Source organism: Mauremys reevesii, linkage group 12, assembly GCF_016161935.1.
Source record: "Mauremys reevesii isolate NIE-2019 linkage group 12, ASM1616193v1, whole genome shotgun sequence".
Lineage (NCBI taxonomy): Eukaryota > Metazoa > Chordata > Testudines > Geoemydidae > Mauremys > Mauremys reevesii.
The window spans coordinates 39024038-39046313 of NC_052634.1; the positions used below are offsets into that span (position 1 = coordinate 39024038).

The 22276-nt window shown below is 54.9% G+C and overlaps 6 non-coding genes across 6 annotated transcripts; 3 read left to right on the forward strand and 3 right to left on the reverse strand.

Annotated features, from left to right (window-relative positions):
* Positions 1-800: 800 nt before the first annotated feature.
* TRNAK-CUU lies at positions 801-873 on the reverse strand. Its single transcript has one exon. It is a non-coding gene; the product is annotated as a tRNA-Lys (tRNA).
* A 3574-nt stretch (positions 874-4447) lies between these two features.
* On the reverse strand, positions 4448-4520 carry TRNAR-CCU. Its single transcript has one exon. It is a non-coding gene; the product is annotated as a tRNA-Arg (tRNA).
* Positions 4521-5468: 948 nt separating this feature from the next.
* On the forward strand, positions 5469-5541 carry TRNAF-GAA. The gene has a single exon. It is a non-coding gene; the product is annotated as a tRNA-Phe (tRNA).
* Positions 5542-7187: 1646 nt separating this feature from the next.
* On the forward strand, positions 7188-7259 carry TRNAQ-UUG. Its single transcript has one exon. It is a non-coding gene; the product is annotated as a tRNA-Gln (tRNA).
* Positions 7260-8055: 796 nt separating this feature from the next.
* On the forward strand, positions 8056-8149 carry TRNAI-UAU. Its single transcript has 2 exons — positions 8056-8093; positions 8114-8149. It is a non-coding gene; the product is annotated as a tRNA-Ile (tRNA).
* A 1765-nt stretch (positions 8150-9914) lies between these two features.
* TRNAS-AGA lies at positions 9915-9996 on the reverse strand. Its single transcript has one exon. It is a non-coding gene; the product is annotated as a tRNA-Ser (tRNA).
* Between the last annotated feature and the right edge of the window lie 12280 nt (positions 9997-22276).

Genomic DNA, 22276 nt, shown 5'->3' on the forward strand with positions numbered 1-22276 from the left:
GAGGATTTCACAACTACATCTATACAGACATAAGGGTTTTCCAGCTGTGTCTATTGATAAGTGAGTTCTTGCCAGACAGGATGCTACCAAACTAAGTTTCCCTTTCTCTGGAGGTGATGGAATATCAGGACAGGATTGTATTCCTAACAGCCCAATTGCACCTTATTTCAATGTGACTAGTTGGGAATGTGAGGATGTGACCATACACTTCCCAGCTCATGGCTGCCTTTGCTGCTTAGCCGAAGAACCAGGCCTCAGACTGTCACAGTAAGAGAAGGCCATTACACAGACAGACAGTGATTTTTTATTCTTTCTTTTATATCTTTATAACTAGCTAAGTGATAAAAATACACCTAAATTCTTAAAGTACAGGCCTTTGCAGACTGGCCTGAATATCTGTATCCTAACAGTCCTCGAGGTCAGGCAGCCTCTGGGTAAGGGGGTGGGGACTCAGATCTTTCCACTGGCCAATTCCACCAGGGTCTTGTATAACCCAGGGAAGTTCCCCACAATAGCCAGACAAGATGCCCCCTTTACACTTGTGCTCTGTCCTCATTGCTTCTCTGTCTCTCTTCCCCTCATCTCTGCTGCTCCCCCTCTGGGCTTTCTCAGCACCTGGCCCCACAGCACTTCCTGGCAGCCAGAGACTGCGCTTTCTGCACCTGCTCCTGTGGATGTGGCCTCTCTCCTGATTGCTAAGGAAAGGAACCTTTCCAGGAAATGGCCACAGCTTCTGGGAATCCCTGTGTGGCTGTGAACAGAGTTTGGCTCCTGGCACACAAGGCAACTTAAAAGCTGAGCACCCAGACAGGGGCTGGAACCCTGGACCCTCAGATTAAGAGCCTGATGCTCTACCAACTGAGCTACCTGGGCTTATTAGGAAACATCTTCACCATTCACCACAAGAGTGATTATCCCAGTGTGCAGGCAAGAGTGAGCAGGCAGGCAAACGAGAGGCAAAAAAAGTCCCAGGAACCCCTCCTCTTTCTGCACAGCCACTGCCTGTCAGCAGGATTCCTCCTCCTCCTCAGGGAGACTAAATCTCTGTGCCTAGACAGCCGGTCCGTCCGCTGCACCTCAATCCCCCATGCCCGAGCCTCCCTGCCAAAGCCCTGCACCTGGCCCCATACAAATAAGTCTCACGTGTCGCTGGGAACTTAACTTCTTGTGCCCAGAGCGTCTCAGCCTCCTCAGCAGATGACCTGAGAAACACAGTGTCCGGCTTTTCCAAAGAAGAGCTTAGACCCCCTCATCATGTGGCCTAAAGGATAAGGCATCTCCCTGTGGATCGGATGATTCAGGATTTGAGTCCCCTCGTGGTTGTGCTCACTTTGTGCTGCAAGTCCTGCTTTCTTCACAGCTGGAACCTCTTCTTGGCCGCTCAGGCCAGTGCTCCGGCTTCAGCTAGAGCCCTGGGAAGGAGTTGGGGGGTGGGCGTCACAAAGGCTGGGACCTGAGCCCCAGGGGCTTCCAGTCTCGCCTTTGCCCTTCCTGACTTGCCAAAGAAAATGGGCGGCTCCACTGCCAAAGTGAGCACCATGAGTGGGAACGGTCAGAGGCCTCCCCCACCGGGGGGGCTGGCCCTGCTTTCCTACCCTCTTCTGATGTTGGCCACAGAGCATCAGCAGCCGCCCTGCATGCTGGCCTGTGGGTGGCCTTCAGTGGGGTTCAGCACAGCAGGGAGCAGGCTGGCCCTGTGGCTGTCTGCTGGCCACACATAGGCATGGTCCTCCCCTCCTCTTGCCCTGGTCTCTGTGGCTTTTAAGCCTTCCCTTGGAGCTGTCAGCACCAGCCGCCTCTGCTCCAGGTGCCCAGAGGAGGAGAGGTGCTGGGCTCCAGCCTGCCCAGCCCTGACTATGAAGCCTGGCCCTGGCCCTGCTTCTTTCAAGCACAGAGGCAAGTGCCAGACTTGTGGGCACCAGGTGAAGCCGTGAGAATCCCAACCCTCAGGTGTCAGTTCTAGAGCCGTGACCCATCCAGCAGGAGGGGAAAAAATTGCTCTTGCAGAGCAGGAGACAGGGAAGTGGAGCAATGTGAACTCTAGGACCTTACCACAAGGTCCCACTGAGATTTGAACTCAGATTGCAAGATTCAGAGTTCTGAGTGCTGCCCCTTACACCATGGGACCAGCTCATGGTCCTGTCTCTGGCCATCAGTGACCCTTACGGGGCTGGCTTGTGTAAGGGACTGTTGGCCCCTTACTAAAGCTTAGTGGGGGTTTTGGTTGGCTAGTTCCCAGTCCCAGTAGAAGGGGGAAGGGCCAATGGGAAATCAGGCCCCTGAGACTGACAGTCCCCTGGGTAATGGGGAGAGGCCAAAGCTCCAAGTTAGCCGCACTGACAGGCCAGGCAGTGTAATGAGGGAGTCACCAGGCCAGGGGGTCCCATCCTCCGTGGGAGCTGGAAGTGCCTGGGTCAGAGTGGGGCGGAGCTAAGGAGAGAGCAGGAGCCCGAGAAGAGCTGGGGAGCAGAGCTGCGCAGGTGTAGTGCCAGAAACTGCTCCCTGTAGGACTTTGCTACCTGCAGCAGTTACTGAGACCTGAGGTTGTTCTTATTTGCTGACTTGTCCTAATTGGCTAAAACTTGACAGTGGTGGGGGATGGAAGCATAAAGGCTTCATCCTCCAAACGACCCTGCCTGGTGTCCATCTGTATCTATTACCTCTTAATACCAGATTGTAAAAAATAGAGTGAGGTCATTTAAACATCATTTATTTTGCAGCTTCATTTACTGTGCTAACAATGTAGCATCCTGACACTGATACTTCTGCCCACGTGCCCTGTGGGTTGGATTCATTTTAGTGGGACGCGGGACATGTGGAGGATAATTTAAACTCTTATTTTCCTTATGGTTTCCCTGCAATATACTTCTCTGCTGGTGCAATTTCTGACCATTGCACGTCTATTGTATTTATTACAATAGCACAAGTAAGTCACACAAGTGACATAGTCTAGGGGCTTGGCTACACTTGCAAGTTAGAGCTCATTAAAGCAGCCCCGGGTGCCCTAACTCCTGAGGTGTCCACACTCGCAAGGCACATGGAGCACCTGGGCTCTGCAGGTGGAGCGCTCCTGGTAATCCACCTCCATGAGAAGCATAAAGCTCGCTGAGCCCTGCTGAAATACCCGGGCATCAGTGTGGATGACGTGTTGCATCACTGCACTGTGATTGGCCTCAGGAAATGTCCCAAAATCCCCTGAAGTCAAGTGCCCACTCTGGTCATTGTTTTGAAATCGGCTGCAGGCATGCGGATATCCCCTTTCAAAGCTCCGTTTCTGACAGCCGGCTGCTTATCTGCTCTGGGACAAAGCAACCATTAGTGTGGAATGCTGCTGTTGTGAGTGTGTATGAGGGGAGGTGGGGTCTGCTGCTGTCCGAACACACAAGACAGCATGCTGACACACTCTCAGCCCCCCAAACACACTGTCGCTCCCCCCACGTACACACAACACACTCCCTGTCACACTCCAACCCCGTCCCCCATTTGAAAAGCACGTTGCAGCCACTTGCACACTGGGATAGCTACCACACTGCACTGCTCTCTGTGGCATTGCCAGAGCTGCTAATGTGGCCACTCCAGTGCGCTTGCAGCTGTCAGTGTGAACACACGGCAGCGGTTTCCCTGCTGTGGTTTAACTCCCAGCGCTCTACCTCTGCAAGTGTAGCCAAGCCCTACATTTCCTAAACCAACCGATCTCAGTAACTGCCCTCCACCACCACATGCAGGGAGTAAGGGCACCGTGGAGCACACGCCGCACTTACTGGCTCAGCCTTGTGCATGCTGGGGTGGCCACCTCCCCATTGATGAGACCTGGTCCCACCATCTCCGAGGAGCTCCAGTCTGCCCTGCTGCCATCCCTGTCTGTGTTGTCTTCTCTAGCAGTTGACTGGAAGATGAGCACTGGCCGCATGCCATGTAGCCGTGTTGTCTCGAAGGGTGAAAGCAGGAGGAATGGTGCCTTCATAGCCCACCTAATATTCCATAACAGAGTTAAGGAAAATATTTCTCAATGAATTCTCAGTAAAAGATCAGAAGCAGCCAGTGTCCACATCAGTCTACGAGCATTGGTATTTTCTTGAAATTTGTCAGACCAACCTATCTAACACCTAACACACATTTGAAGTTCTTCTTTTCACACTGTTGCTCATTCTCAGGTTCTGCTTTGTCTCCAGACAGATCCATTCTCTTTCAGGACAGCCTTGTTCTTTCTGTCTGTTTCACTCACTGAGGTGTCGGAGTAAACACTCCCCTTCCTTCTATTCTCAGACAAACACTAGTATTAAGTGTTTGCTACTGATGGGTCTAGAAAGCATTTGTCAAGTGGAAGATGCTGTTTCTGGGGGATTGCTCCGAAGTTCCAGTACTTTGGGTTCAAACGTCACCCAGCTTCCTTGGGGAAAATAACACCAAGGCTTTGTTGCAATATACAAGAAGGAAGGAGTTTTTCCACCCCAGATGGGACTTGAACCCACAATCTCTGGCTTAGGAAGCCAATGCTTTATCCATTAGGCCACTGGGGCCCTGCCTCCTTCAGCACCTCCATGGCTGTGGCTCTGAGTGCCTTTAGGATGATTAGGGGGTGAATCCGGGGCTGGAAGGGGGGTAAGGTCGGCCTGTAAGGAGTAACCAGGTGGGGCAGACCCAGGGGGAGGCTGTGGGCTGCTGGTCAGTTGTTGGGATCTGAGCCTCTAGACCAAAGCTGCACAGTGACCTGACACCCAGGGTTATAAGGCCGACACAGTGACCCCCTTACTGGCCTCTGTGACCCCCAAACCCTTGTTACTAAGGGCATTGAGGAGTCTCTGTCCCTTAATAACTTCTGGGAGCTCCCCAGCAGGCTGCGGGCGTCAGCCGCCTCCTGCCTCACAGGTTAGACTCTTGGCGCTGTGCCAGCCGCCCCCTCGCTTGCAGGCCCAGTGTAAGAAGCAGGAGGCCCGGTGCTGGCAGAAGAGGGCTTTGATTAATCGAGCTCTGTGTGATGGGCACAGGACGCTTCCACTCAGTAGCACAGCTGGGGGGGAGCAGGGGGAGCAGCTAAGGGTGTCGGGTTCCTCCGGTGGGGGTGTGGAGCAGCCGTTCATTTTCCTGTTCGCGCTCCTCTGCGGTGTGAAAATCGGGGAGGGGAGGCAGAAGCCCCACGTCCCTCCCGAAATGACACCCAGTGGGGGAAGCCAGGACAACAGGGTGGGGCGGCAAGTGGTGGCCAGACTCTCACCGCCAGGGTCTAGCCTAGCTCAGGGTCCAGCTCAACCTCCTCCCCGCGCCACTGGCCCCCAGTCCCCTTCCACCACCAGGTCAGCCCGGGCACTAGGGCAGGAACAGGGTGAGGCAGCAAGTCAAGCTGAGCAAGGCAGGCAAAAGCGAATCTTGTCTTCATGGGCCGCTCCCAATGACGTCCTTTTTGTGTGCAACTGCTGCAAAAACATCCCGGGCAGAGAAGCAACAGGCCAAAATATTACCACACAGCTGCCAAAGTAGCTCGGTTGGGAGAGCGTTAGACTGAAGTTCTAAAGGTCCCTGGTTCAATCCCAGGCTTTGGCAGGCCCTGTCATCTCTCTTTGCACAGTGGTGGCTTGTTTTCTGGGAGCACAGTGGTCCCTGCACCCAAGATGAGTCCCTGAGCTTGGGCTCTGCAGTAGGAAAATATATTGTGGGCTTCTGCCCCTAATTGGCTGGCCTGACATTTAACAATGAGGGACAGGAGCTGTCTCTCCTACGTGAGTTATTGGTGGACCCAATATGGCAGGAAGAGAGTGCTAGAGGGGGTGCTGGGCAGTGACAGGCAGGTAGAGAGGATGAAAACTCTTCTGTGCAGCTGAGGGAGGGCAGTGCCAGGGAAGGGGCATGTGTGAAAGTGGCCATGTGGAAGGGAGTTGGGGGCCCAGGAGGAGGCACTTGATGTTCAGTGTCTTGGAGCAGCTGGGCTTGGACATGGTGGGTGTTCAGGAAATGCACATTAACAACTCTAGGGTAGCTTGATGGGCAGAGGGTGATTGGAAGAAGGGCCCATCTCTCTGGTCCTCTGGGCCAGGGAAGAATGATGGGGTTGGAGTCTTGTTCTTCACATTTGCAGTGCGAGTACAGAAGGGGCTGGAGCTCCAACCAGGGAGGGCATTACTGGTGGGCTTTGTGCTCCATGGCACTGGTTACGGCTATATTAGTGTGTATGGTCCCCAGCTAAGGCATGAAAGGAAATTTCTATGAAGGAACTGGCTCCCTTCCTCTGGACTGCACGGTGTTTGGTGTCGGGGGGGATTTCAATTGTTGCACCGGCCTAAGGACTGCTGGTCCTGTTTTCCTGACCGTCAGAGGAAACTCTTCTACGATGAGCACTACCTGGTGCAGGTCTATAGCGAGGTCGGCTTAGAGAACCTGTTTCTGCACAGTGAACCAGTGGAGGGCGGGCAGTAACCTCCTATTCCTCTGACCCGAGCTCACACCGGCCGCAGAGGGGATACACCTTTCTGCGGGGACAGGCCAGGAGTTGCACTGACCGGATTTCCGTGAAGGAGAGCACGTCGACAGCCCAGTGCAGGGTGGTGCCAATGGACTGTTCGGATCACGCAGCTCTCACCGTGTGCTCAATGTGGGCAATTCCCTGACCCACGGCAGAGGATATTGGAAGCTGAACATCCAGAGCTTGCAAGATAAAGGAGCAGGGGGGCGAGGCCTGGCGGTGTTGGCAGAACGGGAAAGCATGAGAGGGTCCTACGGCAACCAGGGGGATTGGTGGGAGTCGGTGAGGGAGGAGTTGGCGGCTTTGTTCCAGCGGTCAGGGAAACACCACAACATTAAAGAAACCAACAGTGCCAAGTCCTGCAGTGTCACCTGTGGGATTTCCACAAGAGCATCCAGGCAGGGGAGCGAGTCAGTGTGTGACTGTACGATCGGATCAAGCAACAGCTGCCTGAGTTCCAGGAGATGAGGCTGCAGTTGGCTGATATGAGCGGGAGCATCTAGTGAAGGGAGGAGCAGACTCCCCTGACATTTTTGCAGCCTGCACGGAATGGAGACAAAGCAGGGGGATGCAGGGACTCAGGTCAGGACCCACGGATCCGGTACTGCAGGACCACAGTCACTGGAGGAGGAGAGAGAGACCCGCGAGAGGAAGCTGATGGTGGGAAGCAATAAGTGCAGAGGGCAAACCAGCTGAGAGTCACAGGGGTCTAGAAAATGAACCAGTAGCAGGTCCCATGGTGTAATGGGCAGCACTCAGGACTTTGAATCCTGGAATCTGAGTTCAAATCTCAGTGGGACCTTGTAGAGATATGTTGCTTTGCTACAAAGTACTGGAGCTCAATGTGTTTGGCTACCTTCTCTCAGGTAGAGAGTGAGGTTTTTCCCTCCTGCTGGGTGACTGATCCCCACTGGAGATAGGTCTTTGGTCTGGCTGGTTCAATGGGCTGGCGGCTACAGGTTGGGGTCCAAGAACTTAACAGTCTGGCTAGAGATTCCTGTGGTTTGACCATATGGTTGTTTCTCGCTGCTTCACCTGATGTCCACAACTTTGGTCCCTGCAGCTGTCACATGCTTCCTCTTGCTCACATGGCATTTAAAGGAAGGAGGGCCAGGGCCAGGCTTCATAGTCAGGGCTAGGCAGGAGGGAGGCAGAGTCCCAGGCTGGAGCCCAGCACACCTCTCCTCCTCTGGGCACCTGGGGTGCTGTTCCCCCCTGTTCAGGCACCTCTGGGGCCCTGCACTTCACACAGCTCTCCTGATTTCAGCTGTTAGTGAGGAGCCTCACTGCTAGCGCAGACTGGGCAGTTTCTTGCATGAGAGACACTGTCCCAAAGCAGGACTAATGCTTAGAGCTGGTTCTCAGTGATTTCAGATCTGTTGGTCTGCAGCAAGACTCTCCATTGAGTCTGAACCAGCTCTGTTATTACACAGGGAAGAACAAAAGGGTCAAATGGTGCCTGGAACCCTTAAGAAGAATCCACCCCACTGAGTACAACACTTGTTGCTACCTGCTCTCAGCCCCACTGAGAATGTTTTGGGGGGGTCACTCCTTGGCTTTATCAGCCTAGGGGTCTCAGAAAATCTTAATTAACAGGTGCTCCAGTGGCGCAATTGGTTAGCGCACAGTACTTATAGGGCAGTGCTGAGAGGAGCTATGCTGAGGTTGTGAGTTCAAGCCTCACCTGGAGCACTGGTTTTCATTAACCAAATGGCATCACCCCCTCATTTGGCCCTGTGGAATGTAGAATTCCAGCCCTGGGACACTGAGACAGGGGAGGAGTCAGAAATGCCCCCTTCACTTATTAGCTTCTCTCCAGAGCACAGGTCAGAATCTACCATCCTTTCTCCCCCACCAGCCCCTGTGCCAGGATACCTCAATCAGAGCCTGGAGTCCTGCCCATGGCATCTGTACTATTAACACAGACTAAGTGACAGGGACAAAACACTCAAATCCCGCCTGGTGCGGGGAGCCAGGTTTGCTCTTCAAATTCTGTCCTTGGTACATTTCCAGGCCTGGGAATGTCCCACAACAGCATTGAATGGGAAGCTGCCTGCAGAACAGTGACACTGCACAGAGCTCCTGTGGAGGAGGGGTGGGAATTAGTAACATTTTGAGGATCATTTGGGAAATGAGCCTTTGCTGACAAGGTTTGTCTCTGTTCATATTTCACCTTCAGGTGTTATGTTGAGGGATCTTTAGTATATTTTTGTGAGGTTAATAACTATCTCCTCAACTTTATTTACTCAACTTAAAAATTGGTGTCACTTGATTTTTGCATCTCCCTGTGAAAATACAACTGACACGTGTGGCTTTCTACAGGGGGTCATGATGTTAAAGTTGGGGAATTCAGTCTCTGTACTTCTGGGGGGTGGTGTTGCTTTTACAGCTGCCTCACGTCCAGGCACACTGGGCTATTAGCTGCACCCACTGTCCTTGCCAGGGGCCCTGCTGAACCCTGGAGCTGCACTGCAGTGCTGGGGTGACTCTGCAGGTGGAGAAGCTGCTGTGGAGCAATGTAGAGCAGGTGCAGGAAGGAGACGGGGTCACTATTCTCATGCTGAACTGCAGTTTTCCATATTTGGGACTAGATTCATAGACTTAAGGTCAGAAGGGACCATTATGATCATCTAGTCTGACCTCCTGCACAATGCAGGCCACAGAATCTCACTCACCCACTCCTGTAACAAACCCCTAACCTATGTCTGAGTTATTGAAGTCCTCAAATTGTGGCTTAAAGACCTCAAGGTGCAGGGAATCCTCCAGGAAGTGACCCGAGCCCCATGCCGCAGAGGAAGTCGAATGTCCGAGAACAATTCTAGGGGAAGGTGAACGCAGAGCAATGACACTGGAGATGCCCAGACCTCCAAAGTGGAAATTAATAATGGGAAGATCATTTGTGAAATTAGTCGTCACTGACAAGCTTTGTCTCTGTTCCTATTTCACGCTGTGGTGTTAGTTAGAGGAATCAGGACAGATTTTTACTATATTAATTAAACACTTAATTGTATTTAATCAAGCCAAAAACTTAGTATCACTTATTTTTTCTCTGTCCTAGCAAGAATGAATTGAATTTTGTGACTTTCTGGAAAGTGCAGCGAGATTAAATGTGGGAAATTCAGTCTCTGTGTTTGTGAGCTGATGTTTTCCTCTCACAGGTCAGTGCCTGCATTGAAATACCCAGAGGGATTTAAGGGCTGGTGTACGCTGAGCACTGAATTGGCAGAGTGACGTCTCTCAGGGTGTGACCCTCCCCACACCCATAGAGGTAAGGTGACCTAAGCCCGGGTTACAGGGATGGGAAAAACCCTCCAGTCACTGTCTACTCCAAAGTGCTATAGCAGTGCCACAGCAGCATTTTAAGTGTAGACAGAGTGAAACTAGATTTATCTCCAGTTCGCACTGTGGATGCTCAGGCACTAAGACTACAATAATAACAACAGCAGCGCAGCGCTTGCGTAGTTGGCAGGATTCGAACCTGCGCAGGGAGACCCCAATGGATTTCTAGTCCATCGCCTTAACTACTCGGCCACAACTACTTGACATGCATTGATTTCACTGCATGATGATTTTGTTCTCACTGAATTGTCACTTCAAATTGTTTGCTCAGACCAGCTTCCCGAGCACACTCACGGCTGCGCATCAGTGTAAATGTGTTCTGGGCTGAACAGCGAGAATTCCTGCCTATTTCTCTTCCGGTTGGAGCATGATTAGAGTGTGTTTGTGTGAACGACATTGCTGTAGATTGTTGTTCATTCCCCATTCTGACAATTCAGACAGTCCCTTTCCTAGTCAAATCTCCAGCACATCGTTCCAATAGCAGGGGGCAGGATTTCTCTGGGGAACTGAAATTTTTCAGAGGGCTGGTGCGTGAATTCAGCCTTACATTTCATCCCTGATGTTTCATGGACTAACCACAGCAGCAGAAAGAAAGAGCCGAGCCAATATCTCCCTGGCAGGGATGCGGGTGCCACGACCCCTCTGTCTGACCGTCGCCATTGCAGGAGAGAAGGGTTCACTGGCGTCGAATGCCCTGGCTCAGACAAGAGACACAGGAAGATTTTGCTTTTCATGGATCTGTGCAAAGGAAATTTTGTCTCTGTGTGAAACTGAGGTCAGAAATGAAACGTCCACATGGTGGCCCAATGTTCTAGGGAATGTGGGTGAAGGACTCGGGCTGAGAAATGATTTAACAGGGGTTTGTTTCAATTTATTGCCCTGATTAAAATCTATGGCTAAAAGGCAGCCACTGTTGTTAGTACTTGTACCTGTGTAGGGACACCCCAGTGGGTGTCAAGTCCATTGCCTTCACCAGGGGCAGTCGATTATTTTATCAAGGTACAAATTTCTTGGTCAAGGCCTAGGCTCCAGAGAAAACAATACACTGCTGATAAGAAGAAGTACATCAAAAGATTTTGCAGCCACCATGGGCATAACTATGATGTGTCGTGTTTCACTCTTTATACCTGGCGCCACCTCCTTTCCCTTTAGCCTTGTAGTTGACCAAGGGCAAAGCTGAGCATCTCCTCAGATACCAGGGAGTGTTTGTGTCCATTCCTGCAAGCTACACAGGGGTTTGATGTTTCTGTTTCAATCCTCCGGCTCTGCCGGGATAAGGAACAATTCAGGCTGTCACTGAACTGAAGGAGGAAGATCAGTTTTTGACAGGGAGAGGGACGCCTCCTCTTAAAGGTGTTTGTCTGGCTGGCAGTCCTGGTCCCCAGGTCTCGCCCGTGGGGCTCCAGCAGTTTTGGACCAGGTCACTCCCTTGGCCCCACCTGCTGCCCCCAGGCGCTCCCCCCCGCCAGGGGCCCTGTCAGTGCAGCGGAGCTGAGCAGCATCTGTCTGCTCGCTCCAGTGGCTGCCGGCCCCTCCCCATGGCAGGGCAGGGTGGGGCTGTGCCTCCATGCGCTGCCCCTGTCCCGAGCCCCTGCAGCCAATGAGACACTGTGGGGGTGATGCCTGGGGACAGCAGCACACGGAGGCCCCCCAGCCTGCCCCACCTTGGAGCCCCAGGTAAGCGCCACACTCCTGACTCCCTCCCAGAGCCTGCACCCCCCTCCACACACCCCCTCCCACCTGCCCCAGTCTCCCTCCCAGAGCCTGCACCCCCACCCCTCCTCCTGTTCCCCCTACCCCCTGCCCCAGCCCAGAGCCTGCACCCAGCACCCAAACTCCCAGAGCCATAACAAGGAATTTTTGTGCCCGAGGCAAGGGCCGGCTCCAGGCTCTTTGGCGGGGGGTCCCTGAGTCCCTGTTGGAGGAAAGGACCTGCCACTGAATTGCCACCGCCACTTCATTCATCCTTCGGTGGCAATTCAGCAGCGGGTCCCTGAGTCCCTCTCGGAGAGAAGGACCCACTGCTGAATTGCTGCTGAAGAAGCAGCAGTGGTAGAGCTGCCACCGAAGCGCCGCTGATTGTGGTAGAGCTGCGCCCCTCCACTTTGCGCCCCCGAGGCAAGTGCCTCACTCGCCTCACCCTTGTTACAGCGCTGCAAACTCCATCCCAGAGCCTGCACCCCAGAACCCTCCCCACCCAAACTCCCTCCCAGAGACCAGCCTCTCACCCCTTCTGCACCCAAACTCCCCCCAGAGCCTGCACCCCTCCTGCACCCCAATCCCCAGCCCCAGCCCAGGGCCTGCACCCTAGAACTCCAACCCCCATCCAAACTCCCTCCCAGAGACCAGCCTCTCACCCCTTCTGCACCCAAACTCCCCCCAGAGCCTGCACCCCAGAACCCTCCCCACCCAAACTCCCTTCCAGAGACCAGCCTCTCACCCCTTCTGCACCCAAACTCCCCCCAGAGCCTGCACCCCCTCCTGAACCCCAGTCCCCAGCCCCAGCCCAGGGCCTGCACCCTAGACCTCCTCCCCCCACCCAAACTCCCTCCCAGAGCCTTAGGCCGGTGGAGGGTGGAGTTTTGGGGGGCGGGTTCTGGGCAGTATGAGTGACATTATTGGCCCACTGGGAGGACTGGAGGATTGGCACCGCCCTAAGGTAACTTGAGGTTGAGACCCTGCTTTAAGGGTTTGGAGCAATGCTGGAGAGACTGACGGGCAGGGAGCTGGGGAGCTGTGTGTGCTCCAAGGAGAGTTGTTGTTGTGCTCTGGTGACACAGAGCGGGGGTGGGGAGTTTGTAAGCTGTGGTGTTTGTATAGAGATAAAGTTTACTAACCCCCAGGTTAAAAACTGGTCCTGCTCTGGGCTATACAGGACACTCTCTGTTGTGAGGGTAGGTCAGTGGGTGAATGTTTCCCTGCAGGGTAATGGGTTCCTAGTTCCAATTCAAGTGATTCCCTTTAAAAACTTTTTCGAATGAAAATCAATTTCCAGACCCATCTCCAGTATGTTCAGGAGTTCGCTGAATGGGGGCAGGGGATTTGAAATGAATTTAAACACTCAGCATTTTCCTGTGCAAATGAATAAAGACCTAGCAGAGCTGTCCAGCAGCTGAAATCAGTTCCAGTCCTCGGCGTCTCTAAGAGGGACACTCGGTAGCTGAGGCAGGTGGGACACCTCTGTGGTGAGGACAGGTGAAAAAATGCTGGATTCAATGAAAGCTGAGCCCATAGGAGGGGAAGGTGAACGGCAGCACCACACAGGGTCATAACACTCAGACACGGGGCTTCACTGTCACTGCCCCTGTGTTTTCCATCATTTCTATCCTAAGGAACACACCCTCCCCCTCCCCCACACACTGTCACACACAACCTTCTCCCCTTGAGCCCCATCCCACCCCTACCCCTCTCCCCCACACACACCACGGGACACAGCCTCTCGGTGACTCTCCCAGATGGAGGCTTGTCTCTGCGTCTCCCCAACAGGGGAGCAGAGAGCTGAAAGGGCCACAGGAGACCAATGGAGCTAGGCAGGGATAGAAAAGACTTCCCCTCCCTTCTCTTCTCTTCTCTTCTCAAGAGTCCCGTTAATCTCACCCATGGGACATTCCAGCACCGGGTGGGCTCAAAGCACCAACCTTCCCCTGAGCAACAGAAGGGGGAACCAGCTCTATCACATGGAAGGAGGCTCCCCACCTCTGCTGCTGCCATCCTGCAGCCTTTAATATGGATTTGTTTTAGCTAATGCAACCCCACCCCCCCCCTCTGCTAATCCACCCATGAAACATGGAGAGAAGCTCCTGAAAGCAGGATCCAGGGGTGCAATGGGTTAGTGTCCAGTACTTACAGAGCAGTGCTGAGTGGAGTCATGCTCAGGTTGTGAGTTCAAACCTCATCTACAGCACTAGTTTCCTTTAAGCAAATGGCTTCTGCCAATCATTTTGCCCTGCAGAAAATACAATTGCAGCTCAGAAGACACCGAGGTCCCCTTGCTTTACAGAGAGCAGGGCAGATTCCACAGATCTACCAGGCTCTGCTCTCCGCCAGCCGCCTGTGTCAGGAGGTGTCGAGCAGAGCCCAGAGCACTGCCCCTGACTCCCCCTCAGTCTTTGCTCCCCAAACCACCAGTGTGCTCACCCTCTTCACTGTGAGACTCAAACCCTGCCTGGCTTTCTGTATGTTGGGTTTTTTGTTGTCTGTTGTGTTGATGTGCATGTGGGTCCTGTGTGGATGCCATATAGTTTTGTGTGTGTGTGTGTATGACTTTTGCATGCAGATCATTTTTTGCTAAGTATTCTTTTGGTATGTGGTTTTTGTGCTTTCCTCTTGTGGGCTTTTGATGTATTTTTTGGTGTGGATTTGTTCTATGTTTTGTGTGGCTTTCCCTTATGTGTATATGGCTCTGTGTGCTGTGTGGGTTTGGTTTTTGTCTATGTCTGTGTGGGCCAGTGCAGTCTGTGATGTTCTCTTTCTCTCTATTTGTCTCTCTGTTTGTATCTTCATGTGTAAATTCACTGGAACTTTTCAAACTCTCCACAGCTTTGCCAATTTTCACCAGGAATTTTACTCATTAACAAATTCTCACTTGTTCCCTACCAGTTGGTGACCATTGCCCCAGGGGCCTTTCAGTCTCAGGGTCCTGATTTCCCATTGACCCTTCCCCCTTCTGTTGGGACTGGGAACTAGCCAACCAAAAAACCCCACTCAGTTTTAGTAAAGGGCCAACAGTCCCTTACACAAGCTGGGCCTGTGAGGGAGGGAGAGCTCAGTGGTTTGAGTATTGGACGGCGAAACCCAGGTTTGTGAGCTCAGTCCTCAAGAGGGCCATTTAGGGATCTAGGATAAAAATCTGTCTGTGGATTGGCCCTGCTTTGAGCAGAGGTTGGACTAGATACCTCCTGAGGTCCCTTCCAACCCTGGTATTCTATGATAGGGTCACCAATATTCAGAGAAACTAGCACAAGCTGGTCCCATGGTGTAAGGGTTGGCAGGCTAAAATCTGAGTTCAAATCTCAGTGGGACCTTGTGGTAAATCCCTGGAGATCCAAGTGCTTTCCTGTCTCCAGCTGTCTAAGAATGAGTTGTTTACCTTGTGCTGAGTGACTCATACCCACTGGCGCTAGGTCTTTGGTTGGAATGGGGTCTAGAAGTGGCTATGGTTTGACTGGGTGTTTGGGATTTCTGATGCCCACAAGTTTGGCCCTTGTGCTTTCTGCCACACTTTTCCTCTTGCCCACATGGCGCTTGAAGAAAGGAGTGTCAGGGCCAGGTTTCATAGTCAGGGAAAGGCAGGAGGGAGGCAGAGTCCCAGGCTGGAGCCCAACACCTCTCCTCCTCTGGGCACCTAGGACAGAGGTGGCTGGTGCTGACAACTCCAAGGGAAGGCTTAAAAGCCACAGAGCAACCAAGGGTAGGGCAAGAGGAGGGGAGAACCATGCCTATGCGTGGCCAGCAGACAGCCACAGAGACACCCAGCCAGGCTGCTCCCTGCTCCCTGGCATGTCAAACCCCCACTGAAAACCACCCGCAGCCAGCTGCTGATGCTTTGTGGCCAACATCAGAAGATGATAGGAAAGCAGGGCCAGCGCCCCTGGTGGGGCCTCTTACCATAGGCGCCGACTTATATGGGGCTCTGGGGCTTTAGCCCCATGAATAAATCCCAGGCAGGGGCTCTGCCCCACCAATATTTTTTCTCCCCTGCTTCGAGCGCCGCTGCCGCCGCCGCCGCCAGGGCTGCCCAGAGCCCTTTAAATCCCAGCCGCGGCGGGGAATCAGAGGGCTCTGGGCTGCCTGCTGCAGCGGGAAGCCCAGAGCCCTCTGATTCCCGGCGGCAGCTGGGATTTAAAAGGCTCTGGGCTCCCCGCGTTTGCAGGCAGCCCAGAGCCCTTTAAATCCCAGCCGCGGCCGGGAATCAGAGGGCTCTGGGCTGCCTGCTGCGCGGGGAGCCCAGAGCCCTCTGATTCCCGGCCGCGGCTGGGATTTTAAAAGCTCTGTGCTCCCCGCGGGTGCAGGCAGCCCAGAGCCCTTTAAATCCCAGCCGCGGCTGAGATTTAAAGGGCTCTGGGCTCCCCGCCGCAGTGGGCAGCCCAGAGCCCTCTGATTCCCGGCCCGGCTGGGATTTAAAAGGCTCTGGGCTCCCTGCGGTTGCAGGCAGCCCAGAGTCCTCTGACTCCCAGCCGGGGCTGGGATTTAAAGGGCTCTGGGATCCCCGGCTGCCAGCAGCCCAGAGCCCTTTGAATCCCAGCCTCTGTCCGCTGATTGCCCCCTCCCCAGACCCCTGCCCCAACTGCCCCCCAGAACCTCCACCCCCTATCTAAGCCCCACTGGTCCTTGTTCCCCAATTACCCCCTCCCGAGACCCCTGCCCCTAACTGCCCCTTGGGACCTCAGCCCCTATCTAAGCCTCCCTTCTCCTTGTCCCCAACTGCCCCCTCCTGAGACCCCACCCAACTTCCCCCCCCAGGACCGCACCCCCTACCTGTCCCCTGATAAACCTCTTAGACTCCCATGCCTATCCAATTGACTGCCCCTTCGAACCTCTGCCCCAACCAACTCCCCCAGCTCCGTGTCCCTTGACTGCCCCCCGGAACTCCCTACCTCTGCTCCAACCCCAAACTGCTTACTGTGCCACTCAGACCAGCGTATCTGGCTCCATGCAGCTCCAGACAGTTGCTGCCATGCTCCCCCATGGAGCCCACAGCCCTCTCCCACCCCCAGCACCTGCCTTCCAGATTTGAACACCTCAAAATTCAGGAGTGCTCAAGCTCGGTTTGGGCAGCATTTCCGGCAGGTCTCCCAAATCAGTTTCCCCTGCAAGGTGCCAACTGAAGGTGTTGGAGAACAGAGAGATCAGGTGGCCTCCTAATGCCTGGAAAAGAGACAAAGGCCGGAGGAGGGAGTGTCAGTGCCTGTGCGGACTTCTGGGAAGTGCACGGTGTGGAAGGGGATGCTGTGATGCTTTGGAACATCTCCATACAAAGCCAGTCAGGACTCTGGGGGAGCCTCCTCTCTCGGAGCATACTGTCTCCAGGGCAAGAAGCTTACACCTTCCTGGGTCTGACCTCGAGCATTCAGCATGCCCTTCCACGTCATGCACTTTCCAAAGTGAGTCTGCCCAGGCTGGTCCTGGGGCAACCAGAGGTCGCTGCACCCCAACTCTGCAGTCAGATGTGACTCTCAGCCAGACAGTAAAACAGAAGGTTTATTAGATGACGGGAACACAGTTTAAACAGAGCTTGTTGGTACAGAAAACAGAACCCCTCTGTCAGGTCCATCTTGGGGGGTGGGGAGCCCAGAACCAAGTTCTGGGTCTCTCCCAATTTCCCCAGCCAGCTCCAAACTGACACTCCCTCCTCTGGCCTCTGTGTCTCTTCTGGACAAGGAGGCCACCTGATCTCTTTGTCCCTAACACCTTCAGTTGGCATCTTGCAGGGGAAACTGAGGCACCCACACAGTATTCAGAGAAAATATTAAGAACATTCCCACTTCATCACAACAGATGCAACAAAATATAATACTGTATATTGAAGTAGGCAAGTGCTGCTTCTGACTTTCCACTTTTAATTGACCCTTGTAATCTTGTGGCACTGACGCGTTGTAGCTTCATTTTATATCGGCACAGGGCGGGGGGCACCACCATTTTGGGCCCCACCAAAAATTATACAAACCTGCCGCCTATGCCTCTTACCGTTCCCACTCAAGGTGCTCACTTTGGCAGTGGGGCAGGAGATTTTACCCCAAGAGGCTTTTCCCCAGCTGGCGAGAAGCAGAGAAATACCCAGGCTCCCAAGGTGCTATTTAGCAAGTACCCTCCAGCACAGGGACAGGCGCACACGCTAGCCCGGGCAGCCGCCCATTTTCTTTGGCAAGTCAGGAATGGCAAAGGCGAGACTGGAAGCACCTGGGGCTCATGCCCCAGCCTTTGAGACACCCAACCCCCAACTCCTTCCTGGGGCTCTAGCTGAAGCCAGAGCATTGGCCTGAACAGCCAAGAAGAGGTTCCAGCCCTGAAGGGAGCAGGACTTTCAGCACAAAGGTAAAATTGCACAACCACAAAGGGACTCGAACCCTCAATCGCCTGATCCGAAGTCAGACGCCTTATCCGTTAGGCCACGTGGTCACAGAAACAAAACCTTTCCAAGCACTTATTTGGAAAAGGCAGACACTGTGTTTCTCAGGTCCTCTACTGAGTGGGGCCGAGACTCTCTGGGCACAAGAAGTCGAGTTCCCAGTGAGATGTGAGACAATTCTCTGGAGCCAGGTACAGGACTTTGGCAGGGAGGCTCTGGCATGAGGGATTGGGGTGCAGTGGACGGACCGGCTGTCTAGGTGCTTAGATTTGGTCTCACTGAGGAGAAGGAGGAATCCTGCTGACAGGCAGTGGCTGTGGAGAAAAAGTGGGATGTCTAGGCTGCTCCGGTCTCTCCTTCTTCCAGCTCCTCATCTGGCTGAGCTGCTCCACCGGCCTGGACAAGTCCTCTGCATGCACAGCAAATAGCCCAAGAGCCATTGCTGCCCAAACCTGTGCTGGGGGGTGAGCTTCTGTCTTCCCTGTCCCATCTGCCCTAGAACAGATCACTAGATTGAGAGAGACAGTCAACAACGATTAAGGCTCAGATTATATAAAGGGGGTCACAGAATTTGTGACTTTCAGAGATCTCAGTGACATTTTCCACCTCAGCCCTGGGGCAGCAAGACTGGGGCTGTCGGCCGGTGGGGGCCTCACAGCTATCAGGCACCAGTGTCGGAAGGGGCTCCCACAGGCCCATGCAACCACGGATGGACCCCACAGCTCCCAGCTACTGTGAGCAGCGGGAGGCCCCCAGAGCTCCCAGCTGCTGTGAGTGGATCCCAGAGCTCCCAGCCACCACATGGGACAGGGGGACCCTGGAGCTCCCAGTGGGGTGACTGGGTTATAAAGTCCGGTCAGCGGTGCTGCGGGGCTCAGGCAGGCTGGTCCCTACGTGTCCTAGGGCACCGCGCTGCGCCCTGGAAGTGGCCAGTAGGTCCCCCCTGCTGCACCGCTGACTAGGAGCCGCCCGAGGTAAGTCTGCACCTCAACCCCCTGCCCCAGCCCTGAACCCCCCCAACCCAGAGCCCCCTCTTGCACCCCAGAGCCCTCACCCCCCTGCCCCAGCCCAGAGCTTCCTCCCACACCTGGAACCCCTCATCCCTGCCCCCACCCCAGAGCCATCACCCCATCCTGGACCCCGACCCCCTGCCTCAACCCACAGCCCCCTCCTGCACTCTGAATCCCTCGGCCCCACCCTGCAGCCTGGAGCCCCCTCCTCCACCCCAAACCCCTCATCTCCCCACAGCTCCCACAGGCAGACCCTGGGGCTCCCAGCAGCCATGGGTGGCGGGAGCCCCAGCCCCACCCCACTGCGTATGGACCCTGCAGCTCCTACGAGCGGACCCCAGAGCTCCCAGCCGCTGCGGATGGACCCGGGATTTCCCAACAGGCCTTGATGGCGGGAGGGCCCCGCAGCCCCACGTCGTTGCTCACAGACCCTGCAGCGCCGCAGCCCCGGGAGCTCCCGGCCGCCCCGGGCAGGAGAGGAGCCCCCGGCGCTCAGACACCGCAGGCGGAGCCCGGAGCTCCCAGTCACCGGGGTGAGGAGGAGCCGCAGCCCCGGCCAGTGCAGGTGGCCGCAGCTCCCAGCCGCCGCGGGCGGGCGGACGCCAGAGCCCCCGCTGCCATCGGGACCCCGCGGCCGCCCCGGGCAGGACCCGTCACCCCGCGACCGGCAGGAACCAGCCGCGCGCGGAAGCGCCTCGCGCCCTGTGACCCCGGTGCTGCGGCTTCGCGCCAGGCGGGAGGCGGCGCCGCGGCTGCGGTCTCGGTCCTCCGCCCGGCAGCGGGACCCGCCCCGCGCGGCCTCGCGCCGCTTCTCGCGGGCGGCGCTGAGCTCTGAGCCCACAAGGCCCTGGCGGCTCCGCCCCGCATCGCTGTCAGACAACGTCACCAATGGGAGCTGAGCCTGTCAGAACCGTCAGTGGGGAGGGCCCAATGGGAGACCAGCTTTCAGAGACCCGCCCCGCGTGAGGGCCAATGGGAGATCAGCTGTCAGAAAACACTAGGCAGGCCAGCACCAGCCAACCGGGAACCGCCCCTCATCTCAAGCACCCAGACAGCCCCGCCCCCACCTGTCCTACTCCTCAAAGCAGCACCCAGCACCGGGTGGCTCGTGTCACGCCTCACAGCAACCCCCAAAGCAGAGTCTCAATTCCCCTCCCCCACCACTGCTCTGCATTAGATAACGAGAACCCCACCCAGACACCAAAAAAGGGGGAAACACTTTCTGCTTCACACAACCACCAACCCCCTCCCCCCCGCAGCCCCTTCCCCATGTCTGGCCACACGCTCCCAGCTCAGGGTGACCACACTCCCCGTCGGGGCAGGCTCTGCTCAGCCCGGCTCCCCACAGCCTGCACTAAACATGTGGGGCCCAACCCCAAAACTTACTCCTATTTTACCCCAATGGCCCCAAACTGCCGCTTTTAATATATGCAAATAAGGTGCTGCCACACTCAGGCCACGCCCCAGCTCTCCAGTGGAGCCACCCGGCAGAGAACCAGGTGATATTTAAATTAGCCAGGACGTCGCTCAGTCATTGCCCTCTGCTCCCAGCAGGTGGCGCCGGAGAGCTCCGAGCTCGCTCACTTCCCTTTCTCGCGTCGGCTTCAGCCCCCGGGTCACAAACGCACCAACCGGGGAGCAGGAGTGCGGGGCTGCTCCAGGGTGACCAGCTGTCCCGTTTTTAAAGGGACAGTCCGGTTTGGCTGGACTTTTTCTCATATAGGAGCCTATTACCCCCCACCCCCGTCCCGTTTTCCACAATCGCTTTAAGGTCACCCCATGGGGCAGCTCTGCGGGGACGGACTTGCACACTTGGGATGTTAGTGCAAAAAACTCCTCCTGGGCTGAGTAAAGGGCAGAGACCTGCCCTGAGCCTGCCCTGAGTGGGGGTCACCCAAACCGACCCTCACTCGCCAGGCAGGTGTCACCCTTCTGCCTGGGGAAAAGGCAACAGGCCCCCACTCCCCAGCTCTGCGTGGGCGGAGAGCCAATGAGAACTTCTATTAAAAGAGAAAGAGAATCAAGCCTGAGTTTGGGAAAACCCCACAACCACATTCAAATCTATGCTCATCAGCAACCCCCCACCCCAGAGTACGCTGGGCAGTGCTGTGCCTCAGTTTCTCACCTTGTGGTGTGACAGTCCAATCCAATGTTCCTTTAAGAGACCCCTCCGCTCTCCTTCCCCCAACCCCCACTCCTCTTGGGCAGCAAAGCCCCAGGGGTGGGGGAGGGAGGGGAAGGCATCAAAAGACACCTCCGCTTCTGCTGCCGACACTCCTTCAACTGGCTCTCGGTTTGCCCTGTTCACTCTGCGTCGCTGCCACTCCACGGCATTGTCCTTCACCCTGCTGCTGAGAGCTCCTGTGTCGCCACTTCCCCTGCTGCCACCTGCCTGTCTCCTGCAGCCTCTGTGCGGCCATGTAGTGGGGGAACCTCACTACAAGTGCAGCCTGGGCAGCCTCTGTCATTGCAACACCATGGGCAGGGCGTGAACCGCCAGCTGGGGGAGACTAACGCCCTGCCCCGCCCCTTCCACCTGAGGCCCCGCCCCTTCTGCAAACACCCCTGTGCCCAGCGTACACCAGCCCTTAGATCCCTCTTGGTATTTCAATGCAGGCACTGACCTGTGAGAGGAAAACATCAGCTCACAAACACAGGGACTGAATTCCCCACATTTAATCTCGCTGCACTTTCCAGAAAGTCACAAAATTCATTTAGTTCTTGCTAGGACAGAGAAAAAATAAGTGACACTAAGTTTTTGGCTTGGTTAAATAAAATTACGTGTTTAATTAATACAGTAAAACTATGTCTTGATTCTGCTAAACAACACCACAATGTGAAATGAGAACAGAGACAAATCTTGTCAGTGACGACTAATTTCGCAAATGCTCTTCCCATTATTAATTTCCACACCGCCCCCATTGGAGGTCTGGGCATCTCCAGTGTCACTGCTCTGCATTCACCTTCCCCTTAGAATTGTTCTCGGACATTCCCAAATTTGGAAAATTGTGCAGTTCAGAATGTGAATAGTGACCCTGGCTCCTTCCTGCACCTGCTCTACATTGCTCCACAGCAGCTTCTCCCCCTGCAGAGTCACCCCAGCACTGCAGTGCAGCCGCCGAGGGCTTTGCAAAAATTAATAATACAGAGTTTGGAGGAAAATAAACATTTGGGAGTTGTGGAAATAGCAAAAGCCAACAGTTGTGGTGTTACAAGAAGGCAGTTTTTGGTTTAATAATAAAACCCAGTTATATAAATGTAACTGTATGTGCAGCTCTGTGCACTCCTGTTGGATGGAAGCTTAGTAATTAAATTATACAAGAGGGTCAGGTAAAGTTTTGTCCTGAGAAGCCTTCACAGCCATTCTGAGGGGAAATGGGCCCTTTGTCCACAGAAATGGTC